The sequence below is a fragment of the Panthera pardus genome, unplaced genomic scaffold (assembly GCF_024362965.1).
Source record: "Panthera pardus isolate Hobbes unplaced genomic scaffold, ASM2436296v1 HiC_scaffold_2, whole genome shotgun sequence".
In the NCBI taxonomy this organism is placed as follows: domain Eukaryota; kingdom Metazoa; phylum Chordata; class Mammalia; order Carnivora; family Felidae; genus Panthera; species Panthera pardus.
The window spans coordinates 26536571-26554691 of record NW_026526765.1 but is presented as its reverse complement, the minus strand read 5'-3'; the positions used below and the strand labels follow the sequence as shown (position 1 = coordinate 26554691).

Genomic DNA, 18121 nt, shown 5'->3' with positions numbered 1-18121 from the left:
TGGACAATTGAGCATCAAAATGTATTAAAATCCATAAATTTTTACATATATAAATACATAAATGAATATATAAATAAAAGGAGGATACAATAACTTCCTTTCCAATTGTAAAATATCAAATAGTAAATATAGAAGAGTGATTGAATTGTAAAAAAAAAAATGAATCAACCATAGTAATAAATGTTTCCATTAAGAATCATCAATAGGGGGAGCCATGATGGCAGAACAGCATGGAAGTGTTTTGTGTGTCTCACGTCCATGAAATACAGCCAGACCAATACTAAACCATCCTGTAAACCTAGAAAACTGATCTGAGGATTAACACAACGGTCCGCACAACCTGAACCACAGAATTCAGCAGGTGTGCGGCACGGAGAGGTGAACTTGGGGAGAGAGAAGCCACAGAGGGCAGGGAGCCACTTTTGTGTGTGGTGAGAGGACGGAGACGGGGGTGTGTGGGGGGGGTGTGTGGGGGGATAATATGGGAAAAGCACCCCTCCCCAAAAGCAGCTGGAGACAAAGTGTAAAATTGGAAACAGCTGCAGGGACTGAACTAAAAAGAGAGACAGGAGAAAGGAGAGGTTTTAAATTCCATTAAGACTGTAAATAGGGGGAGCACAGAGTGTGAAACTCCACAGCTTGATACCTGGTGGTGCTCTGGTGGGAAGGGCGAATCCCCAGAAGCAGAGTGGGGTACAGAAGGTTCTCGGGCCACATGCAGAGAAGTGGTTCCACTGCTGGAAGGACATTTGGTAGAGACTGTGAGACCACCAGGTCCCAACAGACCCCAGAGAACAGCCCCATTTGCTGGTGCTGAAACAAGGTCATTAAGGGTGAAGCCTGGTGCCAGACGTGTGTTGTGATTTTCCATAATCTATGAAGCTGCTGCTGCACTATCTCGCAAACTTTTTCTGTGGCGGGCTGGCACCTGACCACAGTCTCTGGGCATTGGCAGCAGCATGGTACCGTGAACATTCCTGGGTGCGGCTGGCACCCCGCCATTGCTCAGTAAGACCCTCCACAGGGGGCGGAACTGGTCAAAGCCACAGTCCCCCAGAAGTAAGGGGCTGGGGAAGACAGCTGCATCTGAGACAAAGCTCAGGAGAGAGGTACTACCTGGGGCTCAGTCATGGACAGTGTAAAAGCGGGGAGTGGATGAAAGCCGAAGACAAAGGATAGGTGCACAATTGCTGATGGGGAGAACAGAGTTCCCATATTACAGACTGGGTAGCTGGGTGGCGCCATTTTCACCGCTTCCGCACATGTGCATACACCTACAAGCGCCACAACAATCCACTCCAGTAGGCTAGCAGCACCATCTAGAGGAGAATGGGCCATTATGCCAAGCCCCGCCCAACTGGGCCAACCTCACTCTTCAAGAGCACAAGTCTCTCCAACTGCTTAGTGTATGGACTATAAAGCGCTTCATAGTTTGACTTGTAGGGGAAAACGAAATAATTTTAGTAGTATTTCAGTCTGTTAGCAGGTCCATCTATTCAATTTTCTTTCTTTTTCTTTCCTCTTTTTCATTTCTATTTTTGAATACAGAAAGAGAAAAAATTCATTTTTATTTTCAATTTTTATTAAAAATATTTTTCTTTAGGTTTTTATACTATATTTTTTACTTTGTGTAAATTTTTTCAAATTCTGTTTTATTTCCATCATTTCATTTCAGTCTACTTCAGTGTATTGATTTTTTCAAATTTTCAAATGACTTACTTTTTTTCTTTCTTTTTTCTCTTTTCTTTTTCTTGAATACATAAAGAGACAAAATTCATTTCTATTTTCAATTTTTATTTAAAACATTTTTCTTTAGGGTGGCCGGTTAGCTCAGTTGGGTAGAGCATGGTGCTAATAAACATTTTTCTTTAATATTTTTCTACTATATTTTCTACTTTCCTGTAAATTTTTTCAAATTCTATTTTACTTTATCATTTCATTTTAGTCTACTGCAGTGTATTCATTTTTGTCAAATTTTCAAATGATTTCCTTTTTTTTTCTTTTTTCCCACTTTTCTCTCTAATCTATCAAGCCACTTTCAACACTCAGAACAAAACACATGTAGGATCTAGCATCATTTATTCTATTTTTTGTGTGTATTTTTAATTTTTTAATTTTAATATTTTTTCAAATTTTAATGTTTTTATTTTAATTTTTTCTGCCTCGTTAATTCCTTTTCTGCCTTCAAAAGGGCAAAACAAATGACTTAACCCCAAAAGAAAGAGCAGGAAGAAATGACAGCCAGGGACTTAACCAACACAGATACAAGCAAGATGTCTGAACCAGAATTTAGAATCATGATAATAAGAATACTATCTGGAGATGAAAATAGATTACAGTCCCTCTCTGTGGAGATAAAAGAAGTAAAAACTAGTCAGGATGAAATAAAAAATGCTATAACTGAGCTGCAATCACAAATGGATGCTGCAGCAGCAAGGATGGATGAGGTAGAACAGAGAATCAGTGATATACAGGACAAACTTACGAAGAATAATGAAGCAGGAAAAAAAAGGGGAGATTAAGGCAAAGGAGTATGATTTAATAATTAGAGAAATCAGTGACTCATTAAAAAGGAACAACATCAGAATAATAGGGGTCCGAGAAGAGGAAGAGAGAGAAATAGGGGTAGAATGGTTATGTGAGCAAATCATAGTGGAAAACTTTCCTAACCTAGGGAAAGACACAGACAAAAAAATCCTGGAAGCACAGAGGATTCCCATTAGGTTCAACAAAAACCAACCATCAATAAGGCATATCAAAGTTAAATTCACAAAATACTCAGGCAAGGAAAGAATCATGAAAGCAGCAAGGGAAAAAAAGCCCTTAACCTACAAGGGAAGACAGATTAGGTTTGAAGCAGACCTATCCACAGAATCTTGGCAGGCCAGAAAAGACTGAGATGATATATTCAATGTGCTGAATCAGAAAAACATGCAGCCAAGAATTCTTTATCCAGAAAGGCTGTCACTCAAACTAGAAACTAAAAGTTTCTGAGACAAAAATTAAAGGAGTTTGTGACCACTAAACCAGCCCTGCAAGAAATTTTAAGGAGGACTCTCTGAGGGGAGGAAAGATGAAAATTAAATAAATAAATAAATAAATAAATAAATAAATAAATAAATATCAAAAGCAGCAAAGATTAGAAAGGACCAGAGAACACCACCAAAAACTCCAACTCTACAAGCAACATAATGGCAATAAATTCATATCTTTCAATACTCACTCTAAACGTCAATGGACTCAATGCTCCAATCAAAAGACATAGGGTAACAGAATGGATAAGAAAACAAGATCCATCTATATGCTGTTTACAAGAGACCCACTTTAGACCTAAAGACACCTTCAGATTGAAAATAAGGGGATGGAGAACCATCTATCATGCTAATGGTCAACAAAAGAAAGCCAGAGTAGCCATACTTATATCATACAATCTAGACTGTAAAATAAAGACTGTATCAAGAGATGCAGAAGGGCATTATATCATAATCAAGGGGGTATATCCACCAAGAAGACCTAACAATTGTAAACATTTATGCGCCAAATGTGAGAGCACGCAAATACATAAATCAATTAATCACAAACATACAGAAATTCATCAATAGTAATACCATAATAGTAGGAGACTTTGACACCTCACTCGCAGCAATGGACAAAACATCTAGTCAAAAAATCAACAAGGAAACAATGGCTTTGAATGGCACACTGGACCAGATGGACTTAACAGATATATTCAGAACATTTCATCCTAAAGCAGAGGAATATACATTCTTCTCCAGTGCACATGGAACGTTCTCCAGAATAGATCACATACCGGGACACAAATCAGCCCTCAGAGGACAAAGATATTGAGATCATACCATGCATATTTTCAGACCACAATGCTATGAAATTCAAAATCAACCACAAGAAAAAAATTTGGAAAGTAACAAATACTTGGAGACTGAAGAACATCCTACTAAAGAATGAATGGGCTAACCAAGCAGTTAAAGAGGAAATTAAAAAGTACATGGAAGCCAATGAAAAAGATAACATCATGACCCAAAATCTCTGGGACGCAGCAAAGGTGGTCACAAGAGGAAAGTATATAGCAATCCAGGCCTTCCTAAAGAAGGAAGAAAGATCTCAGATACACAACCTAACCTTACGCCTTAAGGAGCTGGAAAAACAACAGCAAATAAAACACAAAACCAGCAGAAGACAGGAAATAATAAAGATTAGAGCAGAAGTTAATGCTATCGAAACCAAAAAAAAAAACAAACAAAAAAACCAAAAAAACAAAAAAAACAGTAGTACAGATGAATGAAACCAGAAGCTGGTTCTTTGAAAGAATTAACAAAATTGATAAACCACTAGCCAGTTTGATCAAGAAGAAAAAGGAAAGGACCCAAACAAATAAAATCAAGAATGAAAGAGGAGAGATCACAACCAACCCAGCAGAAATAAAAACAATAATAAGAGATTATTATGAGCAATCATATACCAATGAAATGGACAATCTGGAAGAAATGGACAAATTCCTAGAAACATATACACTACCAAAACTGAAACAGAAGAAATAGAAAATTTGAACAGACCCATAACCAGTAAGGACATCAAACCAGTAACCAAAAATCTGCCAAAAAACAAGAGTCCAGGGCCAGATGGCTTTCCAGGGGAATTCTACCAAACATTTAAGGAAGAGTTAACACCTATTCTCTTGAAGCTGTTCCAAAAAATAGAAATGGAAGGAAAACTTCCAAACTCTCTGTATGAAGCCAGCATTACCTTGATTCCAAAACCAGACAGAGACCCCACTAAAAAGCAGAACTATAGACCACTTTCCCTGATGAACATGTATGCAAAAATACTCAACAAGATGTTAGCCAACCGGATCCAATAATACACTAAAAAAAATTAGCCACCGTGACCAAGTGGGATTTATACATGGGATGCAGGGCTGGTTCAATATCTGCAAAACACTTAACATGATTCATCACATCAATAAAAGAAAGGACAAGAATCATCTCAATAGATGCAGAGAAAGCATTTGAAAAATTCAACATCCTTTCTTGATAAAAGCCCTCAAGAAAGTAGGGATAGGAGGAGCATACTTTGAGATCATAAAAGCCATATATGAACGACCCAACACTAATATCATCCTCAATGGGGAAAAACTGAGAGCTTTCCCCCTAAGGTCAGGAACAAGACAGGGATGTCCACTGTCGCCACTAGTATTCAACATGGTATTGGAAGTCTTAGCCTCTGGAATCAAACAACACAAAGAAATAAAAGGCATCTAAATCAGCCAGGAGGAGGTCAAACTTTCACTCTTCACAGATGACATGATACTATATATGGAAAATCCAAAAGATTCCACCAAAAAACTGCTAGAATTGATTCAGAATAGCTAACATTAACAACTCAGGCAACAATTGATGTTGGTGAGGATGCGGAGAAAGAGGATCTCTTTTGCACTGCTGGTGGGAATGCAAGCTGGTGCAGCCACTCTGGAGAACAGTATGGAGGTTCCTCAAAAACTAAAAATAGGACTATCCTACGACCCAGCAATTGCACTATTAGGCATTTATCCATGGGATACAGGTGTGCTGTTTCGAAGGGACACATGCACCCCCATGTTTATAGCAGCACTCTCAACAATAGCCAAAGTATGGAAAGAGCCCAAATGTCCATCGATGGATGAATGGATAAAGAAGATGTGGTATATGTATATACAACGGAGTATTACTCGGCAATCAAAAAGAATGAAGTCTTGCCATTTGCAACTACATGGATGGAACTGGAGGGTATTATGCTAAGTGAAATTAGTCAGAGAAAGACAAAAATCATATGATTGCACTCATATGAGGACTTTAAGAGACAAAACAGATGAACATAAGGGAAGGGAAACAAAAACAATATAAAAACAAGGAGGGGGGACAAAACAGATGAGACTCATAAATATGGAGAACAAACTGTGGGCTACAGGAGGGGTTGTGGGAGGGGGGATGGGCTAAATTGGTAAGAGACATTAAAGAATATACTCCTGAAATCATTGTTGCACTATATGCTAACTAATTTGGATGTAAATTTATGAAAATAAAAAATAAAACAAGTTAACAAAAAATAAAATGAGCGATTGCTTTTTAAAAAGAAATAAATAAAAACTTAAGAAAAACAAACTGTAAAATTTGAGCAAAAAATATGAAGACACTTTAGCAAGGAAGGAAGATATGCATATAATAAATGAGTATAAGAAAAGATTCTGAACATCATCAGTCACTAGGCAGTTATCAAATGAAACCCCACTGAAACACCACTAGCTAAAATTAAAGAGACTGGCCATACCAAATTTTGGTGATGATATGGAGTAACCGGAATTCTCATTTCCTAACGCTAGTAATTTTAAATAGTACAGGCACTTTGGAAAACACTTTGAAAGTTTTTTTGGTTTGTTTGTTTTACATTGAGGTGAAATTCATATAACAACATTAATGCATTTAAGAGTCCAATCCAATAGGATATTCGTTTTTCTTAATTTTTTCATTTGAGTATAGTTGACACACAGTGTTACATTAATGTCAGGTGTATAGCATTGTCATTCAACTTCTCTGTACATTATGCTATATTCACCACAAGGGTAGCTACCATCTGTCACTATACAACACTATTGCAGTGTCATTGACCATATTCCTTATGCTGTGCCTTGTATTCCACAGTGGCTGCAGCATTTTATGATCCTTCCAACAATGTATTAGGGTTCCAGTTTCTCCTTATCATCATAAAAACTTATTTTCCATTTTTTAAATTATAGCTATCCTATTGGATAAGAAGTGGCATCTCATTGTGGATCTGTTGTGCCAGCATTAAAAAAAAAAATTACACATACACCTACCATACCCTCTAGCCATTTGCAATATTATAAATTTCCCCAAAAGAAATGAAAGCATTTATTCACAGAAAAACTTGTATAAGAATGTTTGTGGCAGTTTTATTTGCTATAGACCAAACCTACAAGCAACCCAAATGTCCACCAATAGGTGAATGGATAAGCAAATTACAGTATATCCATATATTGGGATACTAATGAGCAACATGGATGTATTTTTAAAATGCTGATAGAAGGAAACCGGTGTATTTCATTTACATAATGGGCTAAGAAAGCACATCAGGTGTTCCCTGTAGTTGTAGATTTAGGGGTGAAGAGAGGAAGGCATTACAAAGGGACTTGAGGAAGTGATGGATAGGTTCATTATCTTGATTATGATGATGATTTTACAGGAGTAAACATATATCAAAACTCATAAAATTTTCCACTTTTAATAAGTGCAATTTATTCCAAATAAATTATTATAAAAAATGCAGACACCAGACTAAATCATGTATTCTTTCCTTTCTCCCCTTCTTACTAGTTCTGTATTCTAGTGAAGATACTCTATCCTTTCTAGCAGAGCATTCCAAGTCTTTCCTAGAATAGTTCTGATCTAGAGTTTTAAGCTTAAACATTCTTTATATCCCTTTAAAGATTTTATACTCTATCCCATATGAGGATGCCCATCTAATGCTATGCTCTCCTGCTTATTTTTGTTCCTTCAGTGTTTTCTTTTGAAATCCTCCCAGATTAATCACAAATGTCTTTTTCATACAGGCAGTGCAGTTTTAAGAAAGAGGAAGATGCTGTGATAAGAAAGACTGGTTCAAATTCCAATCTACCACTTGTTAGCTTTTGGGAAAATTACATAAACCTCTCTCAGTTTCAGTTTCTCAACATGGAAAATTGAGAGGATGTCATTTTCTTAACTTTTCTGTAGGCCAAATGGAAATAATATTGAGAGTTTTAATTCTTTTCCCTCCTTTCTGTTTCTCCGAATTTATTTGATACTTTCTCTGTGATTCTACAAAGGGAGACTTCTAAATGTTTGTTTCAGATAAGGAATTAAAGGAAGTTTGTGGATCCTGCCCAAATGTAGGTCTGAATTTATGAATGAAAACTAGAACTCCCATAAACCAACCAGTCATTAAAGAGACAGAAAAACTACTGGCTTTTAACATTTCTTATAGCATTTTATGTACGCCCTTATACTACTGTAAGCACACAGAAGTTACTTAATTGATGAGCTTGAGTGAGTGAGAGAATGAAAATTGAATGACATATTGATGAATAGATTCAGGATAGAAACCTTTATCTGTGTAGTTTCTGGGTCAAATAGAAAAGCAGACTGCTCATTATTTTACATTAGAACTCTTGCAGTATATAGAAACATTTTTCTTAGGTATTTCAACACCTTTCACAGAGTTAACTATTGAATATAGATGTCAATAAAACAAGTGGTTACATTTTTAAACAAGTTAATTAGATTTCATCAATATTTCATCAGTATTTTCATAGCAATGAAAGGTTATTTAATTTTATTGGTGGGGAGTCTATTTAAATTAACACAAAGTAATAAAATTTTTGTTCATGAAATACTTGCACTCTGACAAAGAACTGTGAAAACAGATGAACTCTGAAGGCTCAATGGCTAAACACAATAGAATTCTATTTCTCACTCAAGTTACATATCTAACACTGGTCAGCAGAGCAGCTCTGATCCACATAGTCACTCAGAGTCTGAGGATGACACACTCTAGCATCTCAGTACAGGACCTCCATATTTTTACATTAGATGTGAGAGAACAGAGAACCCATGCCCTCTCTTGTTTGCTCTTAGAAGTGTTAAAGATCATTTCTACTCTATAGTCCCTTGGACAGAATATTGTTGGCACACAGTTCTCCTTGGGTATCTTATGTTTCTGCACATCTTGCAAACAGAATTGACTTCTTTTGTCCTGGACTATCTCTCCAAAGATATTTGTACAGTGAATAGCTTTAGAAAGATACGTTTCTCACTCTGGAGTGAGGCGCAGACATGCTTACATCCCAGTATAAAAACTTTGGGTTTCCTAAATTCAGGGTTTCCCTCCTTGTAATACAACCTATGGGCATCCATCAGGGACCATTTGTAGTGCCCTTATGGGACTTGAGGTAAGGGAAATTAATGCAAAAAAAGTGCTGGTACTCTGGCTCTTGCTATTGCTGCAATAATCTTCACTTCTCTGCTCTGGAGTCTTGTTTTCTTCCACCAGCATCTGTGAGACTGGTGATTGAACTTACTACCTTGTGGGTAGGGTAAAATTTCAGACCCATCTTGATTCCTGACAAATGTATATAATAAACATATCTTATACACAACTGAAAATGGTTAATAAGAACTCTAAAGATTCATTATTTAATAGATGTATGTACCTAGTATAGTGAGATATGATACCAGGTATTAGAGAATGTGAAGATAAAAAGAATGCCTTTGTACTTGGGTTTCTTATTGTCTATTTGGAAGACATATATGGAAACAACTATTACAATACAGTATCAGAACCATTGTAATAGAATGATGTGCAAAATAAAGTGAGATTTTAAGAGTTAAGAGTGTCTCAGTCCCCTGGGAGGAGGCTTTACATTGAGGAGACAGTATTTTAACTGAAGTGTGAGATGTATACAAGTTCACCAGATAGTCAAGGAAAAGGATAAGACTTCTATACCGAGGAAAAATTATGACTAAAATCCCTGAGGTATGTCCTGTTTGGGGAACTGCAAGTTGTTCAGCATGGATGAAGTTTTAAGTGCAAGGAAACAGAGGAGGAATATGGAAAGTGTGGCTTGAGAGGTAAGCAGACTGGACTATGAAGGTTTTTATATGCCACACAGAAGACTTTGGTCATGGTCCTTTAGGCCATGCAGAACTATTTAGTTGCACTTTAAAAATAATAATAAAAGGAATTTGCGGTAATAAGACTTTCAAGAGGATTTTAAGGAGCAAATCTTATTCTTTCTAGAATAATAATTTACTAAATTACTATGCTCACCTTCCTTTTCATATAAGGTCATTCTTTTATTGATGTTCTGAGTTACTTTCTACTTGTAATTAAATAACTTTTCTGTAATATTGCATATTGCCTTAAAGTGGACATGTAAACCTGTTTTGAAATAGCAACTACATAGCCAAGCTATGACACAGCTGTATCCTCAGAAGTGAGTTATATTCATTATATCCTAATGCTAGTGAGAAAAGGTTGTGACATTTTATTAAACAAAATTATATTAACTCCTTTTTCAAAGGAGGCACTGTCTTTACTAATTCTATGATTGTTTTTTCTCTTTTGGAAGGCTGATCTTTTAATTTAATTTTTATATACTATTGTGTTAAAATGTATTTGGATTTCTTCTAATAATATTTCTGAAAAGACTTAAGATGAAATATAGTTGGCATTCATCTGTATATGTTAAATAGGTTAAATTAAACTTGGTGTTTCAAAAAATAATGTTTACGTTTTCCTTCAAGATATACTGGGGGCTTTTCTCTTGAAGAACACAGTTTTATGGGGTGCCTGGGTGGCTCAGTTGGTTAAGCATTTGACTCTTGATTTTGGCTCAGGTCATGATCTCACAGTTCATGGGATCTAGCCCCGCATTGGACTCTGCACTGAGAGTGTGGAGCCTGCTTGCAATTACCTCTCTCTTTCCCTCTCTCTCTGCCACTCTTTCGTTCTCTCTCTCTCTCTCTCTCTTTTAAAATAAATAAATAAACTTAAAAAAAAAAGAAGAGAGTTTTCCTTGTAGTAAAGTCAAACAGGTGCTGGAAACCCAGGGCATGCATATATTCCTGGTATTTGTTCAGGCACTTGCCAAGTCCATTCAAGAGTGACATACTGTCCTTTGCTGTTATTAGAATTTACAAATGTAAGGTAGATACCATTCTACATAGCTGCTGACCTTTTGGCTCTTTTTGTTACTGTGGGAAAAAAGAAGTAAAGGAAAAAAATCTATGAGAAGGCAGGACAAGGTATATCTTACAAAATTAGACTGGAGAGCCATGTTGGAGTCATAGAGGTGACGTCATAATATAGTAATCTCTTATTATAGTGTGAAATACTCTATTGACTCTCAAATGATGATTCATCCTGGAGCTTTACTTACATCCCATTAGAAGACTGTCTACCTGTTATGATTTTAAGAACACTACATGGGCTCCTGGGTGGCTCAGTTGGTTAAGCATTGGACTTCGGCTCAGGTCATGATCTCCCGGTTTGTGAGTTCGAGCCCTGCGTCAGACTCTGTGCTGACAGCTCAGAGCCTGGAGCCTGCTTCCGATTCTGTGTCTCCCTCTCTCTCTGCCCCTCCCCCACTTATGTGCTGTCTCTCTCTGTCTCAAAAATAAATAAAACATTAAAAAAAATTTTTTTTAAAAGAATGCTACAAAGGACTTCCTGCCCAGCGATATAGTTTCCTAACTATTCATTGCTATATGTTGGTAAACAAATCATTCCACAATTAGTGATGAAGTTTAAGGTACAGATATCCCTAGGTGAGGCATTTCATACCTAATATGTACCTAGGTAAGGCATTTTGTACTTAATGTGTCCCTAGGTGAGGCACTGTATACTTACATTGTACTATAAGTGCATTGTAAATGCAAATTTTGTTTATTATGGTAAGGATAAATTACTTGGGTACCAGTTATTGAAGAGGGAGGGGATTTGGAAGATGCAATAAAGGGAAGATGGAGATTCCAAAGACAAAATGATATTAGCTAATATTTTTGAAGTTTTAAGGACGTTTAAATGAGTTATCTCCTTTAACCCACCTCAACAACACTGTGAGGTGGTTACTATTCTTACCCCCACTTTAAAAATGTGGCAACTGAAGTACAGGGAAATCAAGTAACTTTTCCAAGGTTACATAATTGGTAAGTTGTTGACATTCTAGTCCAGACTGACACAAGTGCCTGCACTCTTAACCACCATCTTGTACTGCATTTATGTCACAATTTTGTGCATGTATCCTGTGATTGAGAGCTCCCTGCATGGCACAGAGTGGTTAGCCCAGCAAGCTACAGTCAATTTACCAAAGGAGTGGTGGGGTATGTATAATAAACATATAAAATAATGTGAGATGATAGAGAAATTCCTTTGTCCCTTCACCAGCTTTCTAAGTTCTTCCTTCATTACTGTAAATAAAAAAAGATTCAGTAAATGTTTGAGTAAATAAATAACTTAAGAATCAAGGTTTTAGTTTGTGTTATAAGATATTGCCAACATACTTATTAAATTTCTAACTTCCTAGAGAAGAGCAGTACCTTAAGCTAGTATTCATATATTTCTCATTGAAAGAAGTAAGGGAAGCTTGATGGAAAAGGCTTTGCATATATGAAAAGAAAGCACTCTGAGGTAGAGGAGATATTCCTCTATTCATTTTTATCTCTTTTTTCCTTTTATGTGGGCCAAAAGCAAACTTGGTTATTACAGTGAGTTTTCCATTCTTCTATTCTTAAATTTTCCCTTTCTGTGCCAAGAAGATTCTTTTTCTCTAACCTAGGAACAGACCTGCCTTCTACTTTGCCCCCTTTCAAGCTAAAGAGTGAGGAAAAAAGTGCTGATATGTCAAGATGTTTAAGAAGCCAAGCTTTAAAGTCAAACTTGATTTGGAATCCTGAGTCAACCATTTGCATGACCTTGGGCAAGTTATTAATGATTTGGAAACTTAATTTCCTCTTCTATGAAATAGGTGTATCAAATGTGAGTACTTACAGCTTTATGTAACAAAACTTTCAACTGTCAGTGGGTTCATTTTCCCCACTCATCAATAAGCAGCTGCTGATTTGGGTGCACAAGCTTGAGGATGTCAGGGCCAGCTTCTCGGCCATTCTCTAGGCTGCTCCCCAATTCTTTCACCTCAAGGCAATAAATTGCTGCAATTCGAGGCATTTCATTGTGTTCAAAGCAGGAAGAAGATAGGAGTGGTAGTAATAGTATTGCTGTCTTTCTTTTTATGTTATTAGAAAAGCAAAATTACCTCTAGGAACCCAAATTTCTACTGCCAGAACTGTGTCATGTGGTCACTTCTACCTAAGGAATTTGAGAAAACAAGTATTTAACCCTCCCAATGGGATTCAAAAGTTGACGAGTGAGTCAAACATTTATGTTACAAAGGACAATAATAGAGTATACCTGATTGGTTAAATATTAAATTAGATGTTATATAAAGTGCTAATTCTATGCCTATTGCATAGAAGGTACTAAATAACAGACATCTTTAATTATCATTGTCATTTCTTATATTATTTTTTTACCATTACCAGGAAAGGTAACACAAACCCTCCATAGACTCTCCTCTAGATAAAATCCAAAGTCACAGATTCTGCTATGTCACAGGCTTTTTCATTTTCTGTCCAGGCTCATCTCTGGCAGCTGTTTCACACTTGGTACAGTAATACTAACTGCTTTAGTAAAAACTAACTGCTTGGAATTCTTTCCCATACAGACCATTCTGGTTCCTCTGCTCATTTGTGTCCCAATTCCTTTCCATTCTTATTGGCTTATTTTGCACTGACTCATCCTTTAAAACTTGTATAGGTTTTACCTCTCTGATGACTCCCAGCCACACCCAAAGCGAGATGAGTGTCCCTCTTCAATACTTTCTAGTACACTGATTGCATCACTATCACAGACTTTACAAGAGAATAGGAATTTTCTTTTGATGGCCTCTTGTGTCCTTAGTACATGATTCTTAAACTCAAATAAGTTCTATTGAATTTTCTTTAATCTTCATTGCCTTCTGCCCAAAACTCTTTATAAACATCTCTCTCATCTCTCCCCTTCTCCCCTCTCTCAAGGGTAATGATCACCTTTTCAAAAAATAATAACTGGATCATGATTTATTTCTTGGTGTTTTAGAAAATAAACATTTACTTGGCTAGCCTGAGCTCCTGTTGATTCTGACTGCCAGTAGCAAGGAGTTAAAAATGGAACTACCTAAACTATCTAGAGAGAGAATCTCTGTTCTTTGAGCTTTCTGATAGTTCAATTGCCATGGAAACAGCCTTTCCCCTGTGTTAGTTCATTAGGATTTCTTTTTTCCTTAAGTACGGCCATGTTCTACAGTAGACTACTTCGTGGGAAAGATCATACTTGACATCCCTTTCCTTATGCTAAACTCTGCAGCAAACAGAAAAGCAGCATTCCTTCAACATACTACACTCCATTTTAAGGCTGAATTATTATATCAGGTAATTCATTTGATTAAAAAAATAATTCGTGCTGGAGTGTGTATATGAAGTAAGAACAGGAATAAATTTCTAAATCAAAATCATTCTAATAGCTTTTATTAATCTATGTAGCTAGGCTACAGTCTTACTTTATATTTATATCGGATACAAGTACCACATCCTCTTACAGAGAGTGAATCAGCCTTCCATGATACTGTCCAGGGAAGGAATTCTCTGTCCCTTGAGAATCTCTGAGATGAAATACAGATAAGGTAAAGCTTTTTGTAGATGACTGAAGTTATGTTTTCAACTAGTTTGGGGGACTTTTTTTCCTGAAATAGGAAGAGTCACAGGACTGTGTTAAAAGTTTTCACCTGATTTTGATCAGGGCAGAATGGCCATATGGATTCATTTAAATTACAAACTTTGTTTCTATGGAGAAAGCTCTAGAATACTATGGTATATGCCTGAGTTTGCTAACAAAGGAATTAGAAAAATTAATCCCTCTCATTTTGTGAGACAGAGATCAGTAATAACTTGATTACAGCTGATTTAAAATGTGACTATTGGACTTTGAAGTTCAGCCTGCCATAGACAAACCTGCAGATTTGGCAAAGTGGGCCTCCGCTTCTGTAATTTCCATAGATTGAATAATTAGGGCCTAATCATTTCTTTCTCTGTTAAAACTTATTTTTAGGAAATTATCTTAAACTTCATAATTTGAAGTCCAGATTATTGCTTATAGCTAGAGCATTGTCACTTGAAAAGAAATCAACATTTTTAGTTTAAACTGAAGTAAAATTTAGGTAGGAGAGAAGCAGCTATACTCTCCCTTAGCTATAGGTGATAATCATGCCTCTAAATTTGTGATGTTTAGAAATAGAAATAGACATGATTTATTATTAATTAATTAATTAATTATTTTTAAACATTTATTATTCTAAATTCACGTCACTCCAAAGGAAGTTTGGATTCCCATAGAAATGTGATAGCTTTTCTGGTCAATAACCCTTCTCTAAACAACAGATGGATTATTAAGAAAAAGGAGCTTATGGGGTTGATTAGAACAACTTTGACCACATATTTTGACAAATGAACCTATGGAGACATATTATAATGAGTGGTTTAGAAAGAATCTTCAGAGCTGAAATTCAACACCAGATGTAAAAACAGTCCATTTATCAAAGACTAAGTTTATCAATTACTAAATTAATTCTATAACAATTGCTAAAACATTGATTTTTTTCCAGCTTTGAGACATAATTGACATATTACATAGAAACCATTAATTTAACTTTTCAAAACAAGTGTCATTCATTCAGCATTCAAAAAAAAAAAAAAAGAAAACCTTTGCTTTTACGCTTACTATGGTCCAGGTACTCTGCTAAATGTTAGGAAATAAATATGAATGCCTTACAGAGCCCATAGTCTAAGAGAGGAAACAGAAAAGGAAATAGTTGCAATAAAATACAGTGAGAGTCTTGCCCAGAAGACTAAAGGCCAAAGTTCATTTTACACAAAAGAATCAGTCCAGGAAGAGATTCTTCTTTATAATGTATCTTATCTACAGAAAATAGTCAGTAAATGTTTTTATAGATGCTTTTGATATTAGAACTAAGCACTAGTTTAAATCTGTTATTCTTTTTTTGTTCTTTCTTACATTTCCAGGCTTAAAATAAAAAATTGTTTTGAGGGATATGAAATACATATATAAGTGCTTTATAATTTGTAAACCATGATGCAAATATATGGCATAATTACAAACATTATTTGTCATATCTTTGAATGCAACCGTGCTAGACTGATTTTGGAGACTTGCCTACAATGATCGCTTTTTCTGGAGATATGCAACAGGGACCAAAACTATTAGACACAATCAGGCAAGAGAAAGTATTTATGTAATAAATATAAATACATTTCTGGGAATCCCCTGCTTTTTGAACTGTTTTTTTTTTTTTCTGAGATAGCCAGTATGCTTGTTTTTCCATAGCAAGGAGACTACTTCACCTCATCAATACCCAGCTTCTGTCTCTCCCTGTCTATTTCCCTCCCCCACTTGTGCACACTCTCCCCACCAAAATACATAAACTTTAAAAAAACAAATAAATAAGTAAATTTATTGTCTCTAAATCACAAACTTCATAATCTTTAGATTCAAATCTTTGTAGTTGCAGAATACCCTGCTGATAATTTTTTCTGTGAACATTATCTAATATTAATTTCCCTTTTCCAAGAGTAGCACCAACTCAGTCCCTCCTGACTTTATCATTTATGGACTTTAAACTTCATTGTGCACTTCTTGTTGAGTTCAGCTGCCTCATCTTACCCTTTGCATAGGGTAGCCACCCGAAATAAGTAACATTATTTTTGCTTTGAGAATATGTTAGAAAAGTGTTTGTCTCAAGACTGTTAGCTAGGTAGTCACTTCTATATCTAGTTATATAGCAGCCTTCTTAACCATTTAAGTGAATAGAATAAAAAAGCAGCCTCCTTTTATAAAGTGATCTGAATGATGTGATTACTGACAATAAATATAAAAGGAATAAGGTAGGTTGGAATAACTGTGGAAAGCTTCACAAGGGAGAACAAATTTGAGATACACTTTGGAGTATGTTGTGTTCTTCATTCACAACTCTTCCTTCTTTCCTCCCTTCCTGTAGCCATGATCCTGCCCTCCTTTATGACAAGATTATACGTACATGTTCCATTGATGTTGGGCTTAGTTAGTGAATTGCTTTCACTCTGAAATGTAGGCGGAAATGGTTGATTTAGTGCTAGTTCTGAACTAGGCCTAAAGAGAAATCGTGTGTTTCTTCTTACTCTTTTGTGTCTCTGCCAGTGCCATGAGAAGAGCATGTCCCAGTTCACTGAAGGCTATAGAGTGAGTCATCTAGGACAGACTTGAACCTCTGGCAACTTGAAGCCAAACCCACCTGAGCCCAGCAGAGATCAGCCAAACCCAATTGACCTATAGACTTGTGAGAAAAAAAAATAAGTATTTGTTGGTATAAGCCACTGAATTTGAGGGCTGTTACTTGATATTATGGCAGCACCACCTGACTAATGTTAACATATTGTAAGAAATGGTTAGGTCATGAACTAGTAGCCTCTTCCTTTCTGTTTCCACTGTTACTGCCTCCATTCAAGCTTTTATCCTGCCTCTTTGGATTGTTTTAAAAGCTTCCTATTTTTTCCCACCTGCATTAGTTAGGGTAGCCCAATAGCTATTAGAAGTTGATCTAAAATTTATAGTGTTTCAAACACAATACAGGTTTACTTCTTGCTCACATTTGTACACTATTATCATAGGCACATGGTTTCCTCCTTCCACACAGTCTTTCAGGGGCCCAGTCTGATGGAGGCTGGTCTGGTTTGTGTTGTTTTGTTTCACATTTATCTTACAAGATACATGCAAGAAAGCCAAGAAAATGTAGCTTTAACTGTGGGGACAAGAAAAAAAAATATTAACATTCATTATTATGAGCAATTTATTATCTCTGCTATGTCATCACTTATTTAACATGCTTTAATCTAGAGTTATTAGTCCTAAAAATTCAATGTGATATTAATTATCTGCTTAAAATCTATGGTCTTAGTTGCCTGCAGTTTCAGCATCAAATTTAGCATATTATTTCCATATAAACAGTTTCTGTTTTCATCTAGTACTAACATTGAAGAACACATGAAGCTGGCATCTGTTTGATTAATACAGTACATAGTCCTGTCATACCAAAACATTAACAAGCAATCTAGAAGTTACCTACAGTTTCATGGGAGACTGAATGGCAAACAACTCAATAAATACCCATCACAGTTTTCATTCTCTTCTAGTCTTTTGTCAGCTGTGTGACCATTTATGGGCTTTTTAATTTTTTAATCCCTCCCAGCATGAAGGACCTATAGCTTCCCAGTTCCTCTGTTCTATGCCTATAAGTCTCTTTATCCATTCCCTTTCTTATTTATTTATACTAAACTAAATATACCAAACATGCATGGTCATACTCATCAACCCATTCAAGAAAATAATAAAGACTTTTCAGTTGCTGTTTCCACCATCCTCAGAA

The 18121-nt window shown here is 36.0% G+C and overlaps 1 long non-coding RNA gene across 1 annotated transcript in view; it reads left to right on the top strand.

Moving 5' to 3' along the window:
- Positions 1-17575, top strand: part of LOC109267735 (uncharacterized) — a 220041-nt gene extending 202466 nt beyond the window's left edge. The window contains exon 4 of the long non-coding RNA XR_008423679.1: positions 16897-17575. This is a non-coding gene — a long non-coding RNA (uncharacterized LOC109267735). The remainder of the gene's footprint in view (positions 1-16896) is intronic.
- Positions 17576-18121: the final 546 nt, after the last annotated feature.